Here is a 14,767-nt window from a genome sequence, read left to right as displayed (position 1 = left end):
ATCCCTTCTAGCAATTTTTTATATTATTATATTTAGATCTCAATATAATTTGATCTAAAACCAACAGTTTTAGTTTTATCCTTTGGAGTTTTATTAAATTTGGACAGAATCCTACACCCCTCCACTAAGGAAGATAGAAAATTTGTTCAGAGTAACTACTCCCCACCACCAGCTCCCTCTTGCCTCCTGTCTCCATGTTGGCAGCATTGTTCCTCCATTAGGGAGGGGCCATGCAAAAGTGTGGGATCAACAGAGGGACGTGCTTTAGACCACATCCTGGATACAGTAGAAGCCACAAGATCAAGGCATGAAGAGCATAGTATATTAATAAGATAATATTTAAAGCTTTTTACTTCGTCCATAGCAGGGCTTTTCCACCTTAGCTCAATTGACCTTTTGGACCAGAACTTCTTTGTTTGGGGGTCTGTGTTGTCCTTGCAGGGTATTTTCAGTGTCCCTGGCCTCTGTCCCTCAGACACCAGTACAAATCCTCCCACTGTGACAATGGAACATGTCTCTGGGTATTGCACGTCCCCTGCTGGGGCAATATTGCTGGGTGGCAGAGCACTGGTCTATACAAATTCCCCGTAGGTCTATCCATACTGCTATTTTTTATTTCAGTGGGAAGAGTAGCCTGACTCAAAGCACACCAGATGGACACCTGGGTGGCTCAGTCAGTTGAGCATCTGCCTTCAGCTCAGGTCATGATCCCAGGGTCCTGGGATCAAGTCCCACATGGGCTCCTGCTCAGTGGGGAGCCTGTTTCTCCCCCTCTGCCCCTCCCCTTTGCTCGTGATCTCTCTCTCTCTTTCTCTCTCATGCTCTCTCTCAAATAAATAAATAAAATCTTAAAAAAAAAAAGCATACCAGATGCAGTTAGGGGCAGGTATCATTATAGAGCAACAGAGGAGTGAAGCAGGCAGGCTCTTCTGCTTGGTGCTTTTCCTTCCTGGGAAGAACTGACTGTTTTTTTCTCTTTTCCTCTTCAGTTTTGCTGTGGACACTTCTGTTCTCCTTTTTCCTCAAGGGACACCCCCACCCGGAGCCAGAGCAACAGCTCTCAATATTTAAGTTCCCTTACAAATCTATGTGTAATGTTTACCTCCTAATGTTTTGCAGTTCCTTTATGGATGCAAGCCCTACCTTCAGCATTTTGAATAATTTAAGCACATGTCTTTAAAATTGTTTTCAAATTGCTCTGAATTTATAGTTCCTTCATTGTGAATTCTCTCTGTTACATTTTTACTTTTAATTTATGACTCTGAACTTATCTTTGATGTGAATCATTTTCTACGGGTCTGGTGATGAAGATATTAGTGCGGAGAAGTTTTTGCCTCTCACTGGGCGCTCTGAGTTTTATCAGTTCCACTAATCAAGTATTTAAGGTTAATTCCTCAGCTCATTATTTCCTCACCATGTACAAAATTCAAGATTGGATCCCATCCTCCTGCAGAACACAAATTTGTATATATGTTTTCTTGCTCCTGGAGGTTCTTCCACATCCAGGGTCCAAGGCAGATGGCATGCTCCATGGGACATCTCTGGCCTGGTGAGCCCAGTTTCATTTTAGTTCCCATTCCTATATAGAACCCTCTTCCCAGCTCCCTCATTCAAGGACCTCAGTTCTATTTCATATGGAGCACAGGGAATGCAGCCTTAACTCTTCAATAGAGAATGGGTCTGAAAACGCCACTTTAAGATAGAGATCAAATTCTAATAACTTTTTGGGTTAATGGACATTCTATTCTGGTTGTCAAACACCTGAAGATGTCCCCTACTTAATTTTAAGCTCAGCTGTGCATTTTCTTTTATATTGCTTTATTTTGTGCTGTTGTTATAAATTGTTCAACTCCTCTCTGTGTTTAGAATGGAGGTAAGAGTCAGGCAGGGCACATCAGTCTAGTCTGCCATCTTGACTCAGAGTCTCCTAGAAGTGGTCCAGCAAACATGGTGGGGAAAACCAAGTTAGTATAGGTAGAGATTAGGCGCATGAGGAATGGGATGCACAAGAGCTGAAGTGGTGAGGTAGACACCAAATAGATGTCAAGGTTCTCACAAAGCACAAAAAGAAATCCATGCTTTTTTGTCCTTGTAGGACCAGAGGTTAATGGAAATTTTAAGTAATTAGCAATGTATAACCAAAGGTTTTTTTGTTTGTTTTTTTTTTTTTTGAAGCAAACTCTGAAAGTGTGTAAGATTGATGACATGGAGTACGAAACATCTAGTGAGCAAAGACAATTAGAGGGTGGATGATAGTGTCGGGCTAAGATGATAAGGAAGAGCATTAATGCAGTGGTAGCCATGATGGATAGGAGACAAAATTTAGGGAAACTTCCTGAGATAGACTTGCAGTGTTTAGCAGAACCAAGATTCAGTCCATGGCAATACCAACAATTAAGGGGCAGGTGGGGAAGGAAGAATGAAAACCACAGATAAAAGACACAGACACAGTAGGAGAAGAATACAGGAAACATGGCCACACTGAGGAGAAGCAGGATGTTCAGGAAGAAAGGCTCCATCAGCATCATCAGTGCTGCAGAAAGTGAAGAGAGAAGTACTGAAGTTAAGAAAAAGGGATGAGGTGAGGATTTAAACGGACTGAACCATTTTATTTCTTAAAAGGGGAATACTGAAGAAAATATGATAAAATATTAATATAAGATAAAATCTAGGTAGTATATTTGTGGATATATTATTTTGTATATTTCCTATACTTTCCACATGTGTAGAAATATGTCATATGTGATTATTAAAATTTAATAGAAATAAAGAGTGAAAAAAATTAAACCACTGATTAGATCAGGCAATTAGAAGGTATTAGCTATTGGTGGTGCCTGGGTGGCTCAGTCGTTAAGCGTCTGCCTTCAGCTCAGGTCATGATCCCAGGGTCCTGGGATCGAGCCCCGCATCGGGCTCCCTGCTCCGCGGGAGGCCTGCTTCTCCCTCTGCTGCTCCCCTTGCTTGTGTTCCCTCTCTCTCTGTCAAATAAATAAATAAAATCTTCAAAAAAAAAAAAAGGTATTAGCTACCTTATGAAAACTCTTTCCACAATAGGAGTAGGCATGCATGTCAAGTCATGGTAGATACAGGGAGATTGGCAGTGGAGTAAGTGAGGACCAGGAAGACCAGTTATTCTTCCAGAAAGTTTAGAAACATAGAAATGGTGGCAATTAGAGTAGTTCCTGAGGTGGCAATAGGATTGTGGGAAAGATTTTTAGAACAGGGCACTAGTTGGTGGACTCATGGAAGAAGAAGAGAGGTGGAAGATTTAGTAGACAGAAGAAATTATTGATGAAGAATCATGGAAATGATAAGCTTCTTCAGATTAATAACTAAAAGCCATGTGGAAAAATTTTAAATGCAGCATTCAGATCATCAGTTACTGCTGTGTAACAATTTGAACCTAAACACCAGTTTTTTGGGACACAGAATATATTTTAAATTGAGATATCCTACCCCAGCTTTACAAAAGTAACTGCCAGTGGGCTCACTCTCAGAAAACACCTCCCCTTGCCCTGGAGCTGAGTTGGAGAGGGCATGTTACATTGATGCTCTGCACACCTGAAAGGGTGGTAGGACAGAATTAACACTCTGATACAGTGTTCATCAATAAGTGTACTGGTGAGTATTCCCTGTTTAGCAGACCCTCAGTGAATACAGGCATTCAAAATAATCATTATCCCAGGAAAATGGATCTTCCAAACCTCCTTCAATTTTAGTTTCATCAACATGTAAAGTTTATGTTAAGCATGAACTACAGTAAAAGGAATCTAGTTTTCACGATTTAGTTTCAATTGATTCACATTTTTTGTATATTTGTCATAAAATTTTAGACTCATTCAAATAGAACAGAGAGCTATATGGTGTAGTGTCCAGGGAATATTATTTTTATCTTTGCTTTGTAAAGATCTTCATTGACAAACATTGTTTGAACATCAGCTATATAGGAAGCACTGAACTAGACATTGGAAAGATTATGATAATAAAGGGTATGCCTTCAAGGAGTCTACATTCTAGCAAAACAGACCAGAGGTGCAGTGCCAATGTAACAAGCAGGTGAAGGCAAGCAGAGCTGAGTGTGGGCTGAGTGTGGAACTAACTTGTCAAAGTTTCAAAATGGAAATATTGTACTAATTTTATATTTCACTTCTATCTAGGTGTAGAGGTAAGAAAAAAGTAAGAATGTATGGGTTACCTATAAATGTGTGCATAGTCCTTGAGTTGAAGGGAAAGATGCATATGGTTAACATGTGGTGCTCACCATGAGAAGGGTCTAAATGGTGATTGACATTTGGAGGGCCTGAAGGATGCCAGACTTGACACTATGGACTTGAATTTGTGATCTGTATCCTGCTTTGCCACTTACTACCCAATATGAGTTTGGGAAAGAAATTTAATCTCTCCAAGTTACTGCTTCCTCATCTGTAAACGGGGTAGTGATTCCTATCTCCAAAGTTATTCTGAAGATTAAGTGAGATAATGTATCTTAAATTGTCTGGTAAACACAAAGCTTTACGTAAATGTTAATTATAGATAAACATTAAAGGAAGTTATAAAGAGACAAATGCCTTAAATATGAATAAGCTAAATACATCTGTAGAGAATATGTGTCTTACATGAAAGTGAACTCTTTATATGTATTCAGAAATAAAAAATTCATTAGCTTAATAAAAGCAATGAAAATTATGTCATAGGATTTCTCTCAGTATCCCCAGAAATGATGCATGACTTTGGATTTGGTATGGTTCCATATAGCAGACGGTGTTTTTAATCTTCAGCTGCATTTTAAATTTTAGAGTTAGTTTACCAGGAGGTGGGGAAAGTGGGCTCTTTCCAATACATTTTGATAAACCTAGACATAGCCAATAAAACTACAAACCTTCAAGCAAAGAAAACACATTTTCTTCTTTGAGATCATAAAAAATAAAATTCTGATTACATTGACTAGTATTTAAATTAACTCACAGTTCCAGATTTAATCACATTTGATGATTATATGAATTATCATTTATTGTCTCTGTGCATGCCATTTTTTTCTCCCTGAAAGCCATATATTTTCAAGTTTCCATGTATCATTTCTGCACAGAGCCAACTATTAATTTACTTGTATTTTAAGCAAACCCCAGCTTGCTTGCATAGAAATGATAACAATATATCAAGCCATCCAGCCTTCAATAAGCCACAGTGTCAGAGACAACTGAAGGATTCAAACCATAATGGGCAAAACATAATAGGATAAATGGAGGGTAACTGTTCTCTGGATGAGGCCACATGTTCTTATTTGAATTAATGGCTAACTCATTTCTGCAGTCTAACGGGTTTGCTTTTTTTTCAGGGTTGAAATGCAAGGATTTGTTCCATATTACAATGGAATAACTTAAAACATCTTAGAAAGAGTCTTTGGAATGCATACATTTGCTTTCCAGATCATAAAACCAACACGAATAATTTAGGTCAGATTGGAAAGACTGTAGCTCGCTGATCACCAGCAAAGCCCAGTGCTAATCCATATTTTATGGAACGTACATATTTAATGAAGCAAGAACAGTTTTCCATTTCAGAATGAAATGAAATGTTGTTGTTCTGTAATTAGAGGGAAGGGTGAGGACACCCACCGCCGCCTTTGCTTTTTACCATCCAGCTTCCCAGTGGCAATGCATCCTAGGGAAAGGCCTGCTGGGGTCCCCTTCTGCCACAATTCTTTCCATCCTTCATTAAAGCTGCAGGGCCGGGGGCAGGGACTGTGTTCACTTCTTCAAGTGCAGTAGACCTTTGCACATACCAGTCAGCAAATATTTAAAGACCATTCCAGATGTGTTTGCCTTAATAGCACAGGGAGATCATACCAGAAGTCTACATGGCTTTTCTCTCCAAGGGCCAATTTTGTATTCTTCTGTAGGTTTTGGCCCACATCTGAGATAGAACTGGGCAAAGGTTTGCCAGTGCCTGGATGTGGGAAGAAAGGACAAGATTTTTTCAAATAGAACAACTCATTTCTGGATCTCACAGAGTGAGACATATCAAAACAATGGACAGAGCCTTAGTTTGGATACAGAGACAGAAGATAAACAGTCTCAATAATTGACTCAAAGAACTGTTCTCAGTGTTTTGTCCCAGTGTCCAGAATGTCATCTTTAATGTTTTGCTCCTCTGTGAAAAATGCATGTGTGTATGGAGGTTCCTCAGAAAGTTGAAAAAAGAGCTACCCTACAACCCAGGAATTGCACTACTGGGTATTTATCCCAAAGATACAAATGTAGTGATCTGAAGGGGCACATACACCCCAATGTTTATAGCAGCAATGTCTACAATAGCCAAACTATGGAAAGAGCCTAGGTGTCCATCAATAGATGAATGGATAAAGAAGATGTGAGATATATCATATATATTTCTCAACTTGAAAATATTTAATTGGCTACTCCCTATGCACTCCTCATGCACTTCTTTATATATATATATGCAGCCATCAAAAAAAAAAAAAAGAAATCTTGCCATTTGCAATGACGTGGATGGAACTAAAGGGTATTATGCTAAGCAAAATAAGTCAATCAGAGAAAGACTATTATCATATGATCTCACTGATATGTGGAATTTGAGAAACAAGGCAGAGGATCATAGGGGAAGGGAGAGAAAAATGAAACAAGACAAACCAGAGAGGGAGACAAACCATAAGAGACTCTCAATCTCAGGAAACAAACTGAGAGTTGCTGGAGTGGTGGGGGGTGGGAGGGATGGGGTGTTTGGGTGATAGACATTGGGGAGGGTATGTGCTATGGTGAGTGCTGTGAATTGTGCAAGACTGTTGAATCACAGACCTGTACGCCTGAAACCAATAATACATTATGTTAATAAAAATAATTTAAAAAAAGAAAAAAATGCATGTGTGTCCAGAAAGATCCCAGAAATGTACAAAACCTCTAAAAATCATCACTTTTTAAATTAATTACTTTATTTTAGAGAACAAGAGAGAGCACGTGAGTGGGGGAAAAGGGCAGAGGTCAAGAGAGAGAAAGAATTTTTTTTTTAAGATTTCACTTATTTATTTGACAGAGAGATAGCACAAGCAGGCAGAGAGGCAGGCAGAAGGAGAAGCAGACTCACAACTGAATGGGGAGCCCGATGTGGGGCTCAATCCCAGGACTGCAGGATCATTACCTGAGCCAAAGGCAGATGCTAATGGACTGAGCCACCCAGGCACCCCGAGAGAGAGAATCTTAAGCAGACTCCCTGCTGAGCATGGAGCCCTACATGAGGCTTGATCTCATGGCCCTGACATCATGACTTGAGCCAAAATCAAGAGTTGATGCTTAACCAGCTGAACAACCCAGGTGCCCCCAGAAAACAACATTTGAAAACATGATGAGTCATTTATACCTTGGTATGTGTTCATGATCAGGTTAATTACTGGATTCTGGGAGAATAGAGCTATAGAACAAGTGCATTTTTATGGGAAAACCTAGATAGATCCAGGGCACAGGATGCCACTCCAAGAGGAATGATGGGTAGCACATATGGTGGGTGATGTGGGAAACAAAGGCAAAAGAAAAATTAAATTTCCTTACAACTTACAGCCCACTGATATACTCTCATGACTAAGGTTTTACTAGACAGTAATAAATGACCTTCCCAAACAATAGCTAGCCCCCTCAAGGTCCTAGAAACCTTGCTTCCAAAAATTCCTTAGAGACTTATGCTATCCCTAACCCTTTCTCAACTTGAAAATATTTAATTGGCTACTCCCTATGCACTCCTCATGCACTTCTTTCTGCCCAAGGGTCCTGTCCCCATGCTTTAATAAAACCAATTTTTTTGCACCAAAGATGTCTCAAGAATTCTTTCTTGGCTGTTGGTTCCAAACCCCAACATTTCCTACGTTGGTGGATATACTAGTAACTATGGATCAGCACTGGGACACAGGCTTTTGGAATAAGGAATGGAAGGAGCCCTGATTGAAGGGACCAGAGAGGAAAATTTCAAAAGCAATTAAATGTACGTTTCTTTCATGTCTAACTGATAAGCGTCCTGTTATAATGCAGGAATCAAGTGAGTATGTCTAAAGGACTCAAGTGCAATGCACACTGAAATGCTTTTATTGGGATGGGCAAACTTAGAGCTAACAGAATGCAAGAGAGAGAGAGAGAGGGAAACTGCTCCATCTGTCAGTACCTAGGAGAAGAAAAAGAAGCAGGTATTTCTGAAGAGAAACATCACCTCGTTTAGATCCTTGCCTAAAGTCAACTAGTTACTCCAATTGGAATAAGTTTAGTCCATGTTACCCATTTGTTTATTTTTCTTTTTAAGGAATGGAGTCACCCTAGCATTTTCAATTGCACATGTCCTCTTCAGAGAGAGGGGTGTGTGGGGGAAGGGATGGATTGACAGGCTTGGCAAAACAACAGGGTGCTCAATCCCCGATGCCAACTCTTAAGGCCAGCTGAATTGAGATCTATTTTCTTTCAAAATATACTCAGTCATTCAATCCCCAAAAGGGATAAGGGGAACCATGTAATTGGTAAGTTGCCATATTATTTATTATTGTGAGTGCACAGAAACTGTATTTACATTTTCATTCCTTACAATGTTCATGGCTGAGCACCAACTCAAAAGTTTTAAAATTCCATTCTACAGTCTATAAGCAAGATGAAATTTGGGGCACTAGTAAGGAAGTGATTTCATTAGGATATTTCCAGCAAAAAATCTAGGGAAGAGCAGAAGGAAAAAAAAATACTTGTGAAAGCTTTTAATTAACATAAAAATAGAAGGCATCAAATTCAATCAGAATCAGCTCCTAGCCAATGGATGCATTGACTGAATTATCCATAACAAGTTTATCCTCAAGATGAGGGCACAGAAAAACAAGCATCTTAATTTACTTCACCATTAGATTTGACATTTGGACCTGAGTTGTTTTTAGAAAAGTATGGAACACTAACCGCAATAGATATTGGGTTTTCTACATAATTTCTGGCTTTGCTTCTTTGAAACCTTTTCCTCTATCCCCCTCTAGTGAGTCAAAGGTAATAAGACAGAAGAAACATTAGCAACTCATTCTGTTAAAAGTTTAAATTGTGGGGAAAAAAATAAAAACAGAGAACCCTTGGGACCCTTTGCTAAAGGTCAAAGTAACTTGCTTTTAAGCTTACATTATTTTCAGTTTGGACATTAATTCTATTTTTGTGGGGATTGTTTCAGAATAGCCATGATTGAGATCTTTTAAAATGCTATTTAATAAGTCAGGACTAGGAAAACTTCACTGAGGCAGAGCGGGCTTTGTCAGAATAAGATGGTTTCCATACAGGGGGAAAAGATGGCGGAGAAGTAGGGGACACTATTCCAACTGGTCCCCAGAACTGAGCTGGATATCCACCAGACCACTCTGAACACCCACAAAATCAGTCTGAGATGTAAGAAGATATATCTGGAACTCTACAAACAGAATATCGTAGGTGGTTGGTTTCAAGGTATGAAACAGAGAGCCATGATTCAGCGGGCACATATCTGAAGATAAATGGGAAGGGGAGGGAGCTGTGGGGATCCTACACCGCTGGTGAGTGATAGCCTCCTAGGGGACAAGGCACAGACTCAGCAGACTGGTAGCAGCAGGGAAAGGACTTTAGGGTGGCCCCCTGGACTGAAACCTGGAGTGGCGAGGCCACGCGTGTGAACTGGGGGTGGCTGGCAGTTTTAGAAGCACAAAGGGCAGAAACATGCCCCCGTGCCCCAACCTGGAGGCAAGGATTGGGAGCCCTGCTGAGGGGTGCACAACACAGGACACTGCAGTTTATAGCAGCACAGACAGAAATGGAGATAGTGTGGCCTGGAGAGCTCACTGAAGAACAGACTGCAATCTCTCTGCTCTAAGGCAGAGTGTTGGAAATGATCTCTTCTGGTCTAACTCTTGGAAGAGATGTGGAAAGGCACCAGGGAATGCTGCCAGAGAACAAAATCCCCCAAAAAACAGTTTTCACTGAGCCCATCCCCCCTCAGAGGGAGCAGGACTACTCTGCTCAAACAGGGTTGCCTGAGTAACAGCATGGCAGGCTCCTCCCCCAGAAGACAGACTGGGAGAACAAGAGGCCAACAACCCTAAGGTCCCTATAAAACAGAGGCATCTTTCTTGGGTTGTAGTCAATAATTTGGACTCTGCACATTCCCTCAAACACCCCTCAACAGAATGACTAGGAGGAGGAACCTCCGAAATAGGAAAGAATCAGAGACTGTGACTTCCGCCACAGATTTACAAATGGATACAGATATAACCAAGATGTCGGAAATGGAATTCAGGGTAGCAGTTGTGAAGACAATAGCCAGATGGAGAAATCAATTAATGGCAACATAGAGTCTCTAAGGGCAGAAATGAAAGCTGAACTGGCAGAATTTAAAAATGCTATCAGTGAGATCCAATCTAATCTAGATAATATAACAGCTAGGGTAAGATGGGCAGAAGGACGAATTAGTGATCTAGAAGACCAATTGATAGAAAAAAAGGATAAAGAGGAGGCCACGGAGAAACAACTCAAAATCCATGAAAACAGAATCAGAGAAATAAGTGACACCATGAAACGTCAGAATTTTGGGGATCCCTCATGGGGTGGAGAGAGAGAGGGCTAGAAGATATATTTGAGCAAATCATAGCTGAGAACTTCCCTAATCTGGAGAATGAAACAAACATTCATGTCCTAGAGGCAGAGAGGACCCCTCCCAAGATAAGGAAAACAGGCCAACACCCCGGCATGTAATACTAAAACTTGCAAATCTTAGAACCAAGGAATCCATCTTAAGGGCAGTTGGGGGAAGAGATTCCTTATGTACAGAGGGAGGAACATCAGAATAACATCAAACCTATCCACAGAGACTTGGCAAGCCAGAAAGGGCTGGCAAGACATATTTAGGGTACTAAATGAGAAGAACATGCAGCCAAGAATACTTTATCTGGCAAGGTTGTCATTTAGAATGGATGGAGAGATGCAGAGCTTCCAAGACCAGCAAAAACTGAAATATGTGACCACTAAGCCCACCCTGCAAGAAATATTAAGGAGTTCTATAACAAGAGAAAGACCCCAAGAGTGATATAGAACAGAAATTTACAGAGACAATCTATAGAAACAAGGACTTCACAGGCAACATGATGAAAATAAATTCATGTCTTTCAATAATCACTCTCAATGTGAATGGCCTAAATGTTACCATAAAACGGCACAGGGTTGCAGACTGGATATTTAAAAGACAGGACCCATCCATATGCTGTCTATAAGAGACTCATTTTGAACCTAAAGATACATCCAGACTGAAAGTGAAGGGATGCCAACGGACCTCAAAAGAAAGCTCGGGTAGCAATTTGTGTATCAGACAGATTAGATTTTAAGCTAAAGACTGTAATTAGAGACACAGAAGGACACTATATCTTAAAGGGTCTATCCAACAAGAAGATCTAACAATTGTAAATATCTACAGCCCCAATATGGGAGCAGCCATCTACATATGCCAACTGTTAACAAAAGTAAAGAGTCATATTGATAATAATATGTTAATTGTAGGAGACCTCAATACTCCACTCTCAGCAATAGACAGATCATCTAAGCAGAAAGTCAACAAAGAAACAAGAGCTTTGAATGACACACTGGACCAGACGGACCTCATAGATATATACAGAACATTCCAACCTAAAACAACAGAATACTCATTCTCGAGTGCACACAGAACTTTCTCCAGAATAGACCACAGACTGGGTCACAAATCAGGTTTCAACTGACACCAAAAGACTGAGATTATTCCCTGCATATTCTCAGACCATATTGCTTTAAAACTGGAACTCAATCACAAGAAAAAATTTGGCAGAAATTCAAACACTTGGAAGCTAAAGACCACTCTGCTCAAGAATGTTTGGGTCAACCAAGAAATCAAAGAAGAACTTAAACAATTCATGGAAACCAATGAGAATGAAAACACATTGGTCCAAACCTGTGGGATACTGCAAAGGCGGTCGTAAGGGGGAAATACATAGCCATCCAAGCCTCACTCAAAAAAATAGAAAAATCTCAAATTCATCAACTAACTTTATACCTTAAAGAATGAGAGAAAAAGCAACAAATGATGCCTAAGCCATGCATTAGAAGAGAAATAATTAAGATTAGAGCAGAGATCAATGAATTAGAAACCAGAAACACAGTAGATCAGATCAACAAAACTAGAAGCTGGTTCTTTGAAAGAATTAATAAGATCGATAAACCACTGGCCAGACTTATCCAAAAGAAAAGAGAAAGGACCCAAATTAATAACATTATGAATGAAAGAGGAGAGAGTACAACTAACACCAAGGAAAGAGAAACAATTATTAGAAATTATTATCAACAACTATATGCCAATAAATTAAACAACCTGGAAAAAATGGATGCCTTCCTGGAAACCTATAAACTGCCAAGACTGAAACAAGAAGGAATTGACAACCTGAATAGGCCAATAACCAGTAATGAGATTGAAGCAGTGATCAAAAACCTCCCAATCTGAAAAAAAAAAGTTGAAAAAAAATAAAAAACCTCCCAAAAAACAAGAGTCCAGGGTATGATGTATTCCCTAGGGAATTCTACCAAACATTCAAAGAAATAATACCTATTCTCCTGATGCTGTTTCAAAAAATAGAAACAGAAGGAGAGCTTCCAGACTCATTCTATGAGGCCAGCATTACCTTAATCCCCAAACCAGGCAAAGGCCCCATCAAAAAGGAGAATTTCAGACCAATATCCCTGATAAATATGGATTCCAAAATTTTCAACAAAATCCCAACTAATAGAATCCAACAATACATTAAAAGGATCATCCACCGTGAGCAAGTGGGATTTATCCCTGGGATGCAAGGGTGGTTCAACATTCACAAATCAATCAATGTGATAGAACACATTAATAAGAGGAGAGAGAAGAACCATATGGTCCTCTCAATTGATGCAGAAAAAGCATTTGACAAAATACAGTATCCTTTCTTGATTAAAACTCTTCAGAGTATAGGGATAGAGGGAACATTCTTCAAGTTCATAAAATCCATCTATGAAAACCCACAGCAAATATCATCTTCAATGGGGAAAAGATGAGAGCCTTTCCCTTAAGATCAGGAACTTGACAAGGATGCCCACTCTCGCCACTATTGTTCAACATAGTACTAGAAGTCCTAGCAACAACAATCAGAAAACAAAAAGAAATAACAGGTATTCAAATTGGTAAAGAAGAAGTCAAACTCTCTCTCTTTGCAGATGACATGATGCTTTATGTGGAAAACCCAAAAGACTCCACCCCTAAATTACTAGAACTCATACAGCAATTCAGTAATGTGGCAGGATACAAAATCAATGCACAGAAATCAGTTGCTTTCCTATACACTAACAATGTAACTGTAGAAAGAGAAATTAGAGAAACGATTCCATTTACAATGGAACCAAAAACCATAACATACTTCGGAATAAACCTAACCAAAGAGGTAAAGGATCTATATTCTAGGAACTACAGAACACTCATGAAAGAAATTGAAGAAGACACAAAAAGATGGAAGAACATTCCATGCTCATGGATTGGAAGAATAAACGTTGTTAAAATGTCTATGCTGCCTAGGGCAATCTATACCTTCAGTGCCATCCCAATCAAAATTCCAATGACATTTTTCAAAGTGCTGGAACGAACAATCCTAAAATTTGTATGGAATCAGAAAAGACCCTGAATTGCCAAGGGAATGTTGAAAAAGAAAAACAAATCTGGGGGCATCACGTTGCATGATATCAAGCTATATTACAAAGCGATGATCACCAAGACAGCATGGTACTGGCACAAAAACAGACATACAGACCAATGGAACAGAATAGAGAGCCCAGATATGGACCCTCAACTCTATGGTCAAATATTCTTCAGCAAAGCAGGAAAAAATATGCAATGCAAAAAAGACAGTCTCTTCAATAAATGGTGCTAGGAAAATTGGACAGCTATAGACAGAAGAATGAAACTCTACCATTCTGTAACACCACACACAAAGATAAACTCAAAATGGATGAAAGATCTCTATGTGAGACAGGAATGCATCAAAATCCTGGAGGAGAACATAGGCAGTAACCTCTTTGACATCACCACAGCAACTTCTTTCAAAGTACATCTCCAAAGGCTAGTGAAACAAAAGCAAAAATGAACTTTTGGGACTTCATCAAGATAAAAAACTTCTGCCCAGCAAAGGAAACAGCCAACAAAACAAAGAGGCAACCCACAGAATGGGAGAAGATATTTGCAAATGACACTACAAAGGGCTGATTTCCAAGATCTATAAAGAACTTCTCAAACTCAACATCCAAAAAACAAATAATCAAGTCAAAAAAAGGGCAGAAGACATGAGCTGACACTTCTCCAAAGAAGACATACAAATGGTTAACAGACACATGAAAAAATGTTCATCATCATTAGCCATCAGGGAAATTCAAATCAAAACCACGTTGAGATATCACCTTACACCAGTTAGAATGGCAAAAATTGACAAGGCAAGAAACAACAAATGTTGGAGAGGTTGTGGAGAAAGGGGAATCCTCTTACACTGTTGGTGGGAATGCAAGTTGGTACAGCCACTTTGGAAAACAGTATGGAGGTTCCTCAAAAAATTAAAACTAGGTATTTAGGAGCAAGATGGCGGAGGAGTAGGAGACCTGGATTTCGTCTCCTCTCAGGAATTCAGCTGGATAGGGATCAAACCATTCTGAACACCTACAAACTCAACAGGAGATCGAAGAAAAGAAGAGCAACA

The sequence above is a fragment of the Leptonychotes weddellii genome, chromosome 10 (assembly GCF_054177405.1).
Source record: "Leptonychotes weddellii isolate Sample4059 chromosome 10, ASM5417740v2, whole genome shotgun sequence".
In the NCBI taxonomy this organism is placed as follows: Eukaryota; Metazoa; Chordata; class Mammalia; order Carnivora; family Phocidae; genus Leptonychotes; species Leptonychotes weddellii.
Note: the sequence above shows the minus strand (reverse complement) of the source record.